We start from the raw sequence: 13,881 nt of genomic DNA on the forward strand, positions 1-13,881 counted from the left end.
TATTGTTGGTCATCATTAATATTGGATAGTTGAAATCCCAAAAGGTTTTGTAACTTTCCTTTTTTAATATATTTAAATCTAAGGAATGAATTTTTGATATAGATTGTATATACAGTGGCTGATTTTTTTTCTTCCAGTATGGCATACAGTCTGTCAACATTTTAACCCTAGAACTGGCGGTCATTTCATCCTGTAGTGTCGGGCTGTTTTGGAGCTTCGCGCAAGGTTTTTTTAAAAAAATTATTAAAAATATAAAATAAAAGCAATATAAATAAGAGTATATATTTTTGTGTTCAGAATTAAACGTAGAATTGCACTATATTGTAAAATTAAACCATCAAAAATTTTCTAATAAACACTTTTTTTTTTAATCAAATATAAAATTTACGAAAAATATTTCTTAAATTTGGGGGGGGACCATACCTAGCAAATGAAGTTATAGTGAGAAATATTTATAAGTGAGATAGCCATTCTGTGTCAAATTTTATCTAGTTTCAGAAAAACATAAAACTTATACACATTTATGAAAGCATGATAAATCTATAGAACAAAAAGCAGCGATGCGTATAAATTCGGAGGTACTTTGGGATTATACCGGACCACACCCAGACATGAATCGTTATTTCACATTTCGTTTCTACTGATTACTAGATTAGCGTAGAACAATATTTCGTCAATATAAAAACAGGAATTGTCTTATCGCAAACACCTCCCCATCCTCAGACAGAGGTCAAAGTCGAGCGTCTAGTAGATAACGTGATTGCAGAGTCTCGCCGCCCGTTCAGCTGGTGCATCGCTTTGTTGTACTTCCGTGTTTTACCTCTACATTTCTCCAAACACAAAAATTCAACAAAAACAAACATTTACCAAACTAAACTTTTTATTAAAAAAACACTCAAAACTTGTTTTTATTCTTGATCACATTCCGCCACCCAAAATGCGAGTGCCTCCGGCCATCAGCGCGGGCTTCGGCAGCACCTTTGGTGCTGCCCCGCGCTGATGTCGACGAAAGAAAAACATCCCTCGAGATAGTACCTATCAGTAAAAATATCAAATTCTAGAGGGGCTAATCAGAAATATAAATTGAATTGTAATGGAAAGGCAATGATGTACCGTGCAAATCACGTGATGCCGCGCGGCCTGCCGTAATCAGGATTCTCGAGAAAGATAAGATAACAGCGACAACAATACCGATCACAATACCTGGAAATTGCTTGTAAGTTTGTAATTTTGTAATTGAAGAGTTGTTTTTTCGTTCTATCATGTTTGTTTCTATAAATTTCTATTTTTGTGTTCTTCATACTGGTGTGGTCGGTATAATCCCAAAGTACCAATTCTGAAAAATCGGGATGTACACGTAAGACTTTGGTAAAACAAGTTTTGCTAATACATTTATCTATGAATACATGTTATTTTGCATATTTTATTACTTAGAATAAAATAGAATATACAGTAGTAATGAAAATAATTACCATAAATTATTTTTTGAAAAGTAAAAAAAGTTAAATTTTGCCATTATTCAAAAATTTTGCAAAAAATTTCATTCAGCAAAATGTAAAATAGTTTCTAAAGCTTGTACTATATCAAAATTTATAAATTTATGGTTTATAAGTAATAGGAAATATTATGTAGTTAGAAAACTATAAATATAACTAAAGATATTGAAAAAATATAGAATAACCCAAACAGTTATTATATATAACCAAAGAAATTACAGGAAATATATATTTTATTGTGAAAACTATCTATTTACCAAAAATAAATACTTACTTCAGAGCTAAAAGAGTGCTATAAATAACGTTGGTACTTTGGGATTATTACCGACCACACCACCAGTATGAAGAACACAAAATAGAAATTTATAGAAACAAACATGATAGAACGAAAAAACAACTCTTCAATTACAAAATTACAAACTTACAAGCATTTCCAGGTATTGTGATCGGTATTGTTGTCGCTGTTATCTTATCTTTCTCGAGAATCCTGATTACGGCAGGCCGCGCGGCATCACGTGATTTGCACGGTACATCATTGCCTTTCCATTACAATTCAATTTATATTTCTGATTAGCCCCTCTAGAATTTGATATTTTACTGATAGGTACTATCTCGAGGGATGTTTTTCTTTCGTCGACATCAGCGCGGGGGCAGCACCGAAGGTGCTGCCGAAAGCCCGCGCTGATGGCCGGAGGCACTCGCATTTTGGGTGGCGGAATGTGATCAAGAATAAAAACAAGTTTTGAGTGTTTTTTTTAATAAAAAAGTTTAGTTTGGTAAATGTTTGTTTTTGTTGAATTTTTGTGTTTGGAGAAATGTAGAGGTAAAACACGGAAGTACAACAAAGCGATGCACCAGCTGAAACGGGCGGCGAGGACTCTGCAATCACGTTATCTACTAGACGCTCGACTTTGACCTCTGTCTGAGGATGGGGAGGTGTTTGCGATAAGACAATTCCTGTTTTATATTGACGAAATAATTGTTCTACGCTAATCTAAGTAATCAGTAGAAACGAAATGTGAAATAACGTATTCATGTCTGGGTGTGGTCGGTATAATCCCAAAGTACCATAACGTTTAGTAAGTGAAAACAATAACAAACTATGTGAAATGAATTTTAGCCAAGTCATTTTGCCATAGCCTACACAAAGCCGGTAATTTCTCAAACATATTTCAGTAAATAGAAATTGATTTATTCTAAAATATATATGTTTACACTACTACGACATCAAACAACACACTACACATTAAATACGACACTACAACACGCGTAAAAATATTAAAACTTACAAATATCAACAGCTCGGCACGAAAGTGATACAGAACGGCAGCGGCAAATATGGCGGTCACAACAAACGGCGTCGCGTTTTCTTTTACGTTCAAAATAACAAGCTTGCTACGTCATAAACAATAATACAAAGAGGAATAAAAACTCATCTGTTCCTTAGCATTTTTCTTTCCCGAATCCAATGGTGCATGAATTATATCGATACGTTACCGGAGTATATTATAAAAAGTAATTATACGAGGGAATGTTTGATCGACAAAAATTTTGACGGTTAACACCACAAAAGCGGCATTAACCGACATAATTATGTCGATTAACAGTTCTAGGGTTAAGAAACATTAAACTTCTGTATGCTGGATGATTTTCATGAGTTATGATTTTATAAATAAATTTATCACATAGAAACTTTCTTCTGTTGCTTAAGGATTGAATACCGGCTTCTGCTTGTAGAGCAATAATTGGTGTTGTTTTAAAAGCACCTAATGATATTCTTATGGCTTGGTTTTGGATTGAATCTAGTTTTTTTAATTCTTTTCTACATGCATGTCCATAAAGAAATGCCCCATAATCTAATTTTGCTCTTATCAAGCTTTTATATATAATTAAAGCAAACTCAGGTGTTGCACCGTTAGTGCCACAAACTACAGACTTTATTATATCAACGTCTTTTTGGCATTTTACAAGCAATTTATTAATATGAATTTTGAAATCTAACTTATTGTCTATAATCATACCTAATAGTTTAATAGAACTTACTAGAGGTATTATTTGATTATTAATTGTAATTTGTTTATCGGTGTTAATGTTTTTTTTCCGTGTGAATATTATTACCTTACTTTTGGTTGCATTGAATTCCAGATGGAGTTGACTGAAGTTTGATTGTACTGTGCTGAGAGTGTGTTGCATGTTTGTGTAGACTGTCTCGATAAGTTTTCCAGAGGAGTATAACACAATGTCATCTGCAAATTGAAGTGATTTTACATAATTAGGAATATAATCATTAATGTGTGCTATATACAGTGCGAACAACAAGGGACTTAGAACACTACCTTGCGGTAATCCCTTACTCGTGACCCTAGTTATAGTTGACTTAGAGCTAATTAAAATTAATTGTCTATTGATTAGCCATGAATTAATATGGGAAATAAACTTCAATGGAATATTATAACACTTCAGCTTTTCTATTAATTCTGGTATGTCTACTGTATCATAAGCATTTGATAAATCTAAAGAGGCAGCAATAGTAGTTTCATTGTAAGTCAGTGCAGTTTGAATTTCTGAAACAAAATTAATTAAATAATCATTACATCCTATTCTTTTCCTAAATCCATATTGGGTATTTGGTAGAATGTTAGAGTTTTCAACAAACCATTCCAGTCTACTTTTAATAATTCTATTAAATAATTTTAGTATGCAGGGTATTAACGATATAGGCCTATATGAAGTCTCCAAATGTTTATTTTTTTCTGGTTTCAAGATGGCTATAATTCTGCTTTGTTTCCACTTACTTGGTAATTCTATATTTCCATTCCATATATTATTGAATATATTTAGGATATATAATCGAGCAACGAGTGGTAAATGTCTTAACATGCTGTAAGATACTCCATCTAAACCAGGTGTTGTATCTTTCCTCTTAAAATCTATGGCTACATTTAGTTCTTTAATACTAAAATTTTTTTTTTCTTTTTTTTTTATTCTGTTTATAATAAAGGCTCGGGTATAATCCCATGCAGCCTCGTGGTTCACTGTGTAGTTAAACCTCTGTGGTAATTTAAATGGGAAGAATTAGTTATTATTATAAGTTTATGGTTTAATGTATTGGACATATATGTTTTGTGTACCTATACTGTTTGTGTTTGTAAATAAATAGCGGGATTACTATGGGATTCTATAGATGGATATTCAGGATTTGTGGAGTCTTCCCGCCAGGGGTCCTTCAGGCATTCCTAATCCGAAATATGGACCACGGATATAAAGGCCAAAACCAGGATACATATATGTATTGTGTTTTGTTATTAAATGTATTTGTTTATGGTCCTGAGAAAGTTATAATTTGGCACGCATGTAGCTTTTGCCTTTAAACTCCTCGGAAAAGGCTGAAAATCAAAAATTTGTATTTGTTAAACACTCAAAAAATTATAAATTTTAGAAATTTAATACAATAAAATACAAAAATATAATACATTTATTATCTTAACACAGACACAACTCTCTTCAAAAAAGAACCACGAGTTTTTAACCCCCGTTATAATAATCCCCTCCCGGGAAATTCCTGGTGTGGCCAGATAATCTCCTGCGTAAATTAAAATCCCTCCATCAAGTTGTCCTGACAGACTTTGCTGTCTTAGATGAAGACTCTACAGGTATTGAAACAGCTTGTACTAAACCTCTGTGGCACTCAATACACAGAGTATAACACACTTCCTGCTATGCTAGAAACTTAAAATAGCACAATTCTTGCTTGTACTTGTAATTACTAGAAATGCCTAAACGCTGCCAAATTATTCATGCAAATCACTTTAAAACATATTTAGAAGAGCTGACCCAAGTCTTCTCTACAGCTCTGTACAAAGCAAACCAGAGGACTTAGCTCAAATCCAACGGGAGTATCGTTTAAGAGAATTACACTTACTACATAAATGGTCTAGTCACTTTTTATCCTATCTTTAATTGTGAAGACACAAAACGCTCTCAAATTCAAAACTTTGAACAAATTACGGAGTATTTCATTTCCAAATTCAACCTATTGCTAATTTCTTTGTCAAAATTCTACTTAGGGGTCTGAGGGCATAGCCCCCTACCAAGTCGAAGACAAGTTTTATTTTACAATATTCCAAACTTGTATTACATAATACTATAGTTGGTCCATTTGTACTCTTTAGCTGATGTGGTTGGTGCAGCCCGCTTTAGAAAATAACAGAGAAATCTGTTTTGGGCTAAAAGTGGTTTATTAATATTAAACAAAATTTACAGCTAGAGGTCTTCCATTTTACCATCAAACAGATACTCTATTTCTTTCTTTATAAGACCGTAGATAATCCCAAAAGTAAACATTTTTGGGTTGGTTTACCCAACTCATATAACTCCAAGAAAGACAGCATGTATTTGTGTTTTGCCTAACTTTTGAAGTAATTTGTAGTATGTATTAAGATTGGATTAAGTTGATTAAGCTTGTATAAGGCGAAAGCAAGTGTATTTTCGTGTTAAAATCTAATACGCAATAATAAAGTTCCATAATGACCGTCGCCAGTTATATTAAGTCGCAGTCTCAGATTGTGAATTACTCATATGTAATTAATTAACCTAAGTAATTAACGAGTAATTAATTAAAATAGCTTTAGAATAATTGACGAAGAATTTTGTACTTAACACCCATTTTCTCCGCGATATCATGAGATTTTTTAAAAGTAATTCATCAGAAACAATTCCATTTTTTCGATAATTCTTGACAACATTAAGGCTTTCACCAGTATCAAATCCATATTTTTACTTTATAGATGTTCACAACGGGTTTCAAAATCACAGAGTACGTTGCAATCATGACTAAACCTACAATGAGTATTGGTTTAATAATTGCACAGTGCAATTGATTGACAAGAAATCTTTTGAACATAAAACATGAATGGGATAGCCTTAACACTTTGATGGAGAATCTACTAGAAAAGAATGGGAACTACTACTTGTACTCAAGGTAGGCTTTTCTCAGAACTTAAATCTAGAAAATTAAAAATCAATATTGTTATTATACTGTTATTTCTTTATTCTAACTAATATTACAGTAAAAAAAGAGAAGGCAGGTAAAAAGTAGGTATATTAGTATATAACAAAATATCCTGTTCAAGATCTTTTTTCAAACTTCATTTGACTCTATTTCAAATGGTAGTTAAATCAAAGTTCACGTATTAACTTTTCAGAGATCTACAAAACTTAGAGTCATATAAAAAAGATTGCAGTCTCTGGGTATGACTGATTAAAAAAAGAAAAGAAATTTAAGTTGGTTGGTGAAATGATAGAAAAACAGAAGAGAGACAGAGAGCAGGACACTTTGGAGAAAATGAAAGGTTGCCCTTGGATAGAAGAAAAAAGATGAAGAGATGTTAATAAACACTCCACCCAACAGTGACACTAAAGGCAGTTTAGTACTTACTGAGAGAGATTCTTGTCAAAAACAAGTTGGAAGAAAATAGTTTGGAAAGACAGAGCAAAATCATACAGAGAACTAAAACAACAAATAAAGGGAAACAAAAAACTAAAAGCCAAACTAGAAAAGTGTAAAAAACGCTTTCAGAGAGAGCGATTGAAAACCACAAATTTAACATCACCTTCATATAACAAAAAGGTTCACCATGAAAAGGTATCTCTGTGTAAAAAAAACTTTTTTCCGCAATCAATATGTCGTTGAAAAGCAGTAGAAATCGTCAGTGAAAAGTACGATACCAAAAATTAAAGAGCCAAATAATGGCTAGCGTTATCGGTTCGAAAGTATTAAGGAAACACAGAGTGCAGAAAGAGATCAACCATATTGTTTGTATCAGGAGAACAAAATAATGTTGGAAGGAAAGATATAGTTTAATCATAAAAGTCAAGGAAGCTCTGGCGTTTTTTAAATTTAATTTGAATGATCAAGTGTCCAAAATGTTGCCAGACAAAAAGATTACAAGTAAGAATGCAACGAGTGTTACTTGACACGTTAGCAAATCTTCATTTACAGTTTAAAGAACAAACTAAAATGAATGTGTTTTACACTACGTTCACCAGATGTCGCCCATTTTGGGTTTAGAAGCCGAAGTAAAAGGACAAGGAAACCTGTGCTTGCTTAAAACATGAAAATATGGAGTTACTTGTGAGGGCTTTTTGCAAGGCCAAATCAATAGTTTATAGAACTGCTCATGAATTGCTCAAATCCATAGTATACTAAACAGCAAATGAAAATTGCTTGTTTGGAAGAAGTAAACAATGGTTTTCAATTAAGTTTATATCGATAAAGATGCACAAGAAGTGATTAAACTAAGTTAATGGAAAAAACGTTACAGAGATGAAAATGATTAAAGGAAAAGAGAAAACAATTAAGTGATTTGTCAATGGCGAAGTAATCGATATGTTTCGATATGGATGGAAGTTTACATCTAATATAAAACATACACACTCTTGGACCCATATCTAATCTACTTTAACCAACCTCAATGGTTTCCCTTAATCTTATGTTTGGTGTTAGTTACATTAATTTAAAATTTGATATTACACAAGACTAAAACCAGTGATAATTTTATAAAATTGTTGAAACAATACAATTTGTATTGGCATAACAGAGCCAACCCGTGCTTATGCATGTTTAGATAATGTTTTTTTCTAATGCCAACAACGAAAACTGCTTTTCCTATGCTGACCCATTCCATTGCTCATTCAACAATTGTTTTCACCTAGTTGTTGAGAGCAGAGAGCCGAAAGAGACAGATGTGACAAAGACCGAGTTCTATTGAATCTTTCAAAATTACTTTCCTGTTAGAAAAGTCAAAACTGTGTAAAACTATTAAAAATAAGCCCTAGTATATTGACAAGCTTGCTAATCTTAAGACTCAATGTACAACAAATCAGAAATCACAGTATGATGTTTTAGAAATCCACAAGGAGTGTTGCTGCCAATATCCGTAGATGCCGTTGCAGGGAGGGAAGTCATTGAAGCTGTGGGCAGGATCAGAACTACCAAGCACTTCCGAAATTTGCCAAAAGAACCTGCAGTCGACGGCTTAAGGCTTGTACCAACAAACACGTGCACCCGGGCCACATCTAGCTGACAGATGGCCTAGATCAGTAAGGACTTGTAACCGCTGCTACTTTTGATATCGATACTCAGTGTTACTGAGTACAAATACTTGTTTAGGTACTAATTTACCGAATACTCGTTTCTGATAAGTAGACTCAGTATTTACATACTGGTAATATTTTAAATATTGTGTATTTAACTAGTAAACCGTTTAGAATGACTTTAGTGTAACTAAAATATTCCAAAGAACAAATACCTTTTTGTAAATCCTATATAAACAATATTAATTACTATGTTCATGAATGTTTAAGTTATTTTAGATGTAGTTAATTGTAATACAATTTACTACTTGTTTAAATACATTTATATGAACACACTAGGCATATAAGGTTATAATAATAATATTCCATTCTCTAAGTAATTTTAGTTTTCATTGGTGTATTTTTGGTTTGTTAACACAATTTTGTATCTTGAAAGAACGGAAATAAACTCTTACTTGAAGTAAAATTTTAACAAATTGATAAATTTACACAACTAAAGAGTTTTAACACAATATTTATTATACAGGGTGGTTATAAATTATTGTACACATTTTAAGATTGAATAAATAAATAACCAATCAACTTAAAAACATGGGAATTGTTTTATTAAATAGCAAATTTAAAACAGTTTTATTACCAATGAAGGACAAAAAGATTACTGTTACTCATACTTTTACAAGGAAACTAAACTAATTTTAAATTTAAAACAGTTTTATATACTGACTGAAAATTAATAATTGTACACATTACAATAAATTATAAAAAGTGGTTATAAAAAGAAAGTAAAAATGTCACTTAAACTGTGGGTGTACGGTAAGGTATGATTCTTCTTAATGACTTGTGTTGTGACATAGTCACTGGTCAACAATGGATCTTTTCACACCAGCTGTTAATTACAGTTGACTAAACAAACACTAAACTAACCTCAGTATCAAAATGGCTAGTGTGCAAGAAAAAGCAAGGTGTGTTCTTTGGTTTCATGAAAGCAGATCTGTAATAACTGTTCAAAGAAGGTTTCGTTTAGAGTATGGCCGCAATCCTCCGAGTAACAATTCTATAAAACGCTGGTATAGGCAGTTTGAACAAACGGGAATTGTCCAAAATAGAAAAGGTGCTGGTAGACCTCCAGTTTCTGAAGCTATTGTTGATCAAGTAAGAGAATTGTTTACGAGGAGCCCTGGTAAGTCTACTCGGCGTGCAAGTTTGGAATTAGGATTACCTCGATCAACAGTCTTAAAAATTTTGCACAAACACCTTAAGCTCCATCCATACAAAATTCAGTTATTACATGAACTAAAACCTAACGATAAACCTCGACGCTACGATTTTGCTGTTAGATTACTTGACCTCGAAGAACAAACAATAAACATTGGAGAAAGCAATTTCTTGAAAAAAGTATTTTTTTCTGATGAAGCAACCTTTCATGTTTCTGGTAAGGTGAATAGACACAATTGTAGGATTTAGGGTACGGAAAATTCTCATAATGTTCGAGAACAAGAAAGAGACAGCTCTAAAATAAACGTTTGGTGTGTATTGGCTATAGATGAAGTAATAGGACCCTTTTTCTTCGCAGAACCGACAGTCACTAAAGAGGTATACCTCGACATGCTTGAACTTTTTGCAATACCGCAAATTGAGCATAGACAACCAAATGTTTACTGGCAGCAAGATGGTGTCCCTCCACACTGGGGTAAGATAGTACGTGACTACCTAAATGACACGTTTCCTGGTCGTTGGATTGGACGGGATGTAATTCCTTGGCCTCCACGTTCCCCAGACATTACACCCTTAGACTTTTTTTTGTGGGGCTATGTCAAGGACAGAGTCTTCACCAAAAAAGTTCAAGATATTGAGGAACTCAAGAATAGAGTTCGAGAGGTTATTGGAAGCATAACTCCAGCAATGCTCAGAAACACATGGTGTGAGGTTGAATTTAGACTACAAACTGCGTGCAAACCTCGGAGAGCACGTGGAATTAGTTTAGTTTCCTTGTAAAAGTATGAGTAACAGCAATCTTTTTGTCCTTCATTGGTAATAAAACTGTTTTAAATTTGCTATTTAATAAAACAATTTCCATGTTTTTAAGTTGATTGGTTATTTATTTATTCAACCTTAAAATGTGTACAATAATTTATAACCACCCTGTACATTGTTATTAAAGATGTATATAATTTTATAACATATTTATAATGTCTATAATTTCATATTTTATATATGATGACGTAAATTAAATTATGTAAACAAAATATTTGTAATAGTTCAAAAATGAGCTTGCAATATGGCAGATTCAAAACCCTTGTATCAACATTCACTAGTGATAGAGCGCACTTTTAATTGCAATCTTTTAAATGGAATTGAAAAGTTGAAATGTACCATTGATGATGCTGATAAAACTTATGTAAATATTAAATGTGCCTACAAAGGACGCATTAAAGAAGTCAAACTAGCTTATAGTACTAGTTTAATAGAAAATTCAGGTAATACGTACAAACTAGCCTGGTCAGTATTGGCTGAGGCGATCTCGAAGCAGTGAAATTCATATTGGTGTTGATAGCCTAAATGACTTTTCATTGACTCTGTAGTATAATTTAAATCTAGTATCAATAAACCTAACATTTTGAATGATCAATATTTAATGAGTGCATATACTTCTGTTAAACAGTTCCAATTTGTTGCAGCAAGCCTTAGATGTTAGTAGGGATATTTCTAACCTGAAAATTCAAAATCTGTTGATTATTATGATAACTCAAACTGGTTTATTACGAATGTTGAAGGTATTATTGTAGCACCACTCGTCTTTATCATAAACACATGTTTGAGTCTAGGCATTTTTCCCAATGATATTAAAATGTCCAAAATCACTCCTACACACAAGAATGGAGACATGAGAAATTCGGGTAGTCATAGACCAGTCTCCTTGATCCCAACACTGTCAAAAGTCATAAAGAACATCATGTTTGATCAGGTAAGTAATTATTTTGAAGCTTGCGGTTTCGTTATCAACTCTCAGTTTTGTTTTAGGAAGTTGCAGTATCACTGACGCCATTGGTGCCTTAGTTGCCAACATTTTTGAAGACATGGGCTTTGCTTGGGTCACCTTGTGATATGTGGGGTACCTGAAGGCTCTGACTTTGGCCCTTATTTGTTTTTAATTTCAGTAAACGACTTGCCTTGTAGCATTGAAACTGATTCTTATGCTAAAGACTCAACTTTTTTAATGCATGGTTTAGATATTAATATATTAAATTGAAAAGTGAATAACACTTTTAAGTACTGTCTCAGATCTGTTTGCAGTCAACTGTTCCTTTTTTAAATAATAAGAAGACTGAAAATAACATTAGACTTTTAACATTATTAATTCATTTATTATTCTAGTTTGATCACTATATTACTTGTAATACTTATGCCCAGTCTCAGCTTGTGTATAGAGAGCATTATTATTGGACAATATACAACTATGTAGTACATAAATTTGTCAATGCATTTATTTATACGTTAAAATGACCAATAAATATCTTGTGTCTTTAAGTTGATGGTAAATCCGAATAAAATTAACTTTATACAAAACCAAAAATAATGTTCCTTGTTAAATAATAAGAAGACTGAAAATAACATTAGACTTTTAACATTATTAATTCATTTATTATTCTAGTTTGATCACTATATTACTTGTAATACTTATGCCCAGTCTCAGCTTGTGTATAGAGAGCATTATTATTGGACAATATACAACTATGTAGTACATAAATTTGTCAATGCATTTATTTATACGTTAAAATGACCAATAAATATCTTGTGTCTTTAAGTTGATGGTAAATTCGAATAAAATTAATTTTATACAAAACCAAAAATTATTGGTTTTTGTAAATGTATTTTGTGTATGTATCATTAGTTTAGGTCATGAATAATAATCACATTATATACTTCACTTAAGACTTCTGTGATAAAAACTAATACTTATTCTAAGCTTGTGTTGATTATTATTAATAATGGTGATTTAAAAAGAAGGCTGTGATATGAAGACTGAAGTAGAAATGAATTTAAATTCACTTTAGTATTGCTTGACAAAATATGAGTAGCATGACTCTACACTAGTATTCTTTAATGGAATACATATTTTGGATATAACGTATTGGAAGTTAAGTTAAATCCACAAGACCTTTTCAATTACAAAATATTACTTTATTTAAACCTAATTAAATGTAAAACACAATGTTTTTACTTTTACAAGATACTTTATACAAACTATAATTAAATATGAATTTTGAGCTGAGCAGTGTTTTTATGCAATATGTTATGTAAATACAGAGTATTTAACCGTGTAAGATTTTATATTAAACATTTTTTGTTGAAGAGAATGTTTCACTTAACTGTTTTATCACATATGGCCCTCCTATGCTATACCACTTTATGCTTACAGTGTATTTGTACTATTGACTGAGCAAAGCAAGGCCCTGTTTCAATATTGTATAGTTTATCTTGTTTTGTCTTACATTACAGCCAAACATGTAGGATAGTTAGTAAATAAATAAATAAATATATAATATGTATATATATATATAGTGTGTGCGCGCGCACACGTGTGTATTTCTTGTGTGCGTGTGTATATCACTGAACTCATGTGAAACGGGTGGACCAATTTTAATGAAACTTTTTGTGTTTATTCAGGTGGATTCGAAAATGGTTTATATTTACATTTTGGTCCAATTTTAATTGTTTATTAGATTCATTTTTTATTTATAAATTATTTTTGTTGATTTTGGAATGTTTTACATTGGATCCAGCAGACTGCACTAGATAGAACACGTAATATAAAGTGTAATCCAGATTGCAAAGACGAAGTTATTATTCAATTTTTAATTTAGATTGCACCAATGATTAATAAACCATCTAATACAATGTAAATACTATTCATATGTTGTTCTAAAAAGAACCTTAATGTACAAAGCTGTGAATTTAAATGTACACAACAACAAATCTAATCGAATATGGTTAGATCAAAAGTTAATTAAAATAGCCTAAAGAAGACTCGTTATGATCAAAGTTTATTTTCGTTGGTATAATTTTCTTGATCCCAGCACAAAGCAAACTCTAAAATGGTACTGTAAATATCTTAGGCAGAGTGAATTCAAACAGACGGAATTCGGTTCTTTGTAACCAATTTAGTGTATCAAGCTTATCTATATAAAGGAAGGTTCTGAATTACTTATCAATGCCTAGTAAAAACCATGAAAGATAGAGTTATGAAATTTGGTACTTACCTTCATATTGCGCCCTGGTGGCTCAGGAA

General features: G+C 32.1%; 1 long non-coding RNA gene across 1 annotated transcript; it reads left to right on the forward strand.

Moving 5' to 3' along the window:
* Positions 1-6,489: 6,489 nt before the first annotated feature.
* Positions 6,490-12,949, forward strand: LOC124363148. Its single transcript, XR_006922522.1, has 2 exons — positions 6,490-8,667; positions 11,613-12,949. It is a non-coding gene; the product is annotated as an uncharacterized LOC124363148 (long non-coding RNA).
* Positions 12,950-13,881: the final 932 nt, after the last annotated feature.

This window comes from Homalodisca vitripennis, chromosome 5, assembly GCF_021130785.1.
Source record: "Homalodisca vitripennis isolate AUS2020 chromosome 5, UT_GWSS_2.1, whole genome shotgun sequence".
Classification (NCBI taxonomy): Eukaryota; Metazoa; Arthropoda; class Insecta; order Hemiptera; family Cicadellidae; genus Homalodisca; species Homalodisca vitripennis.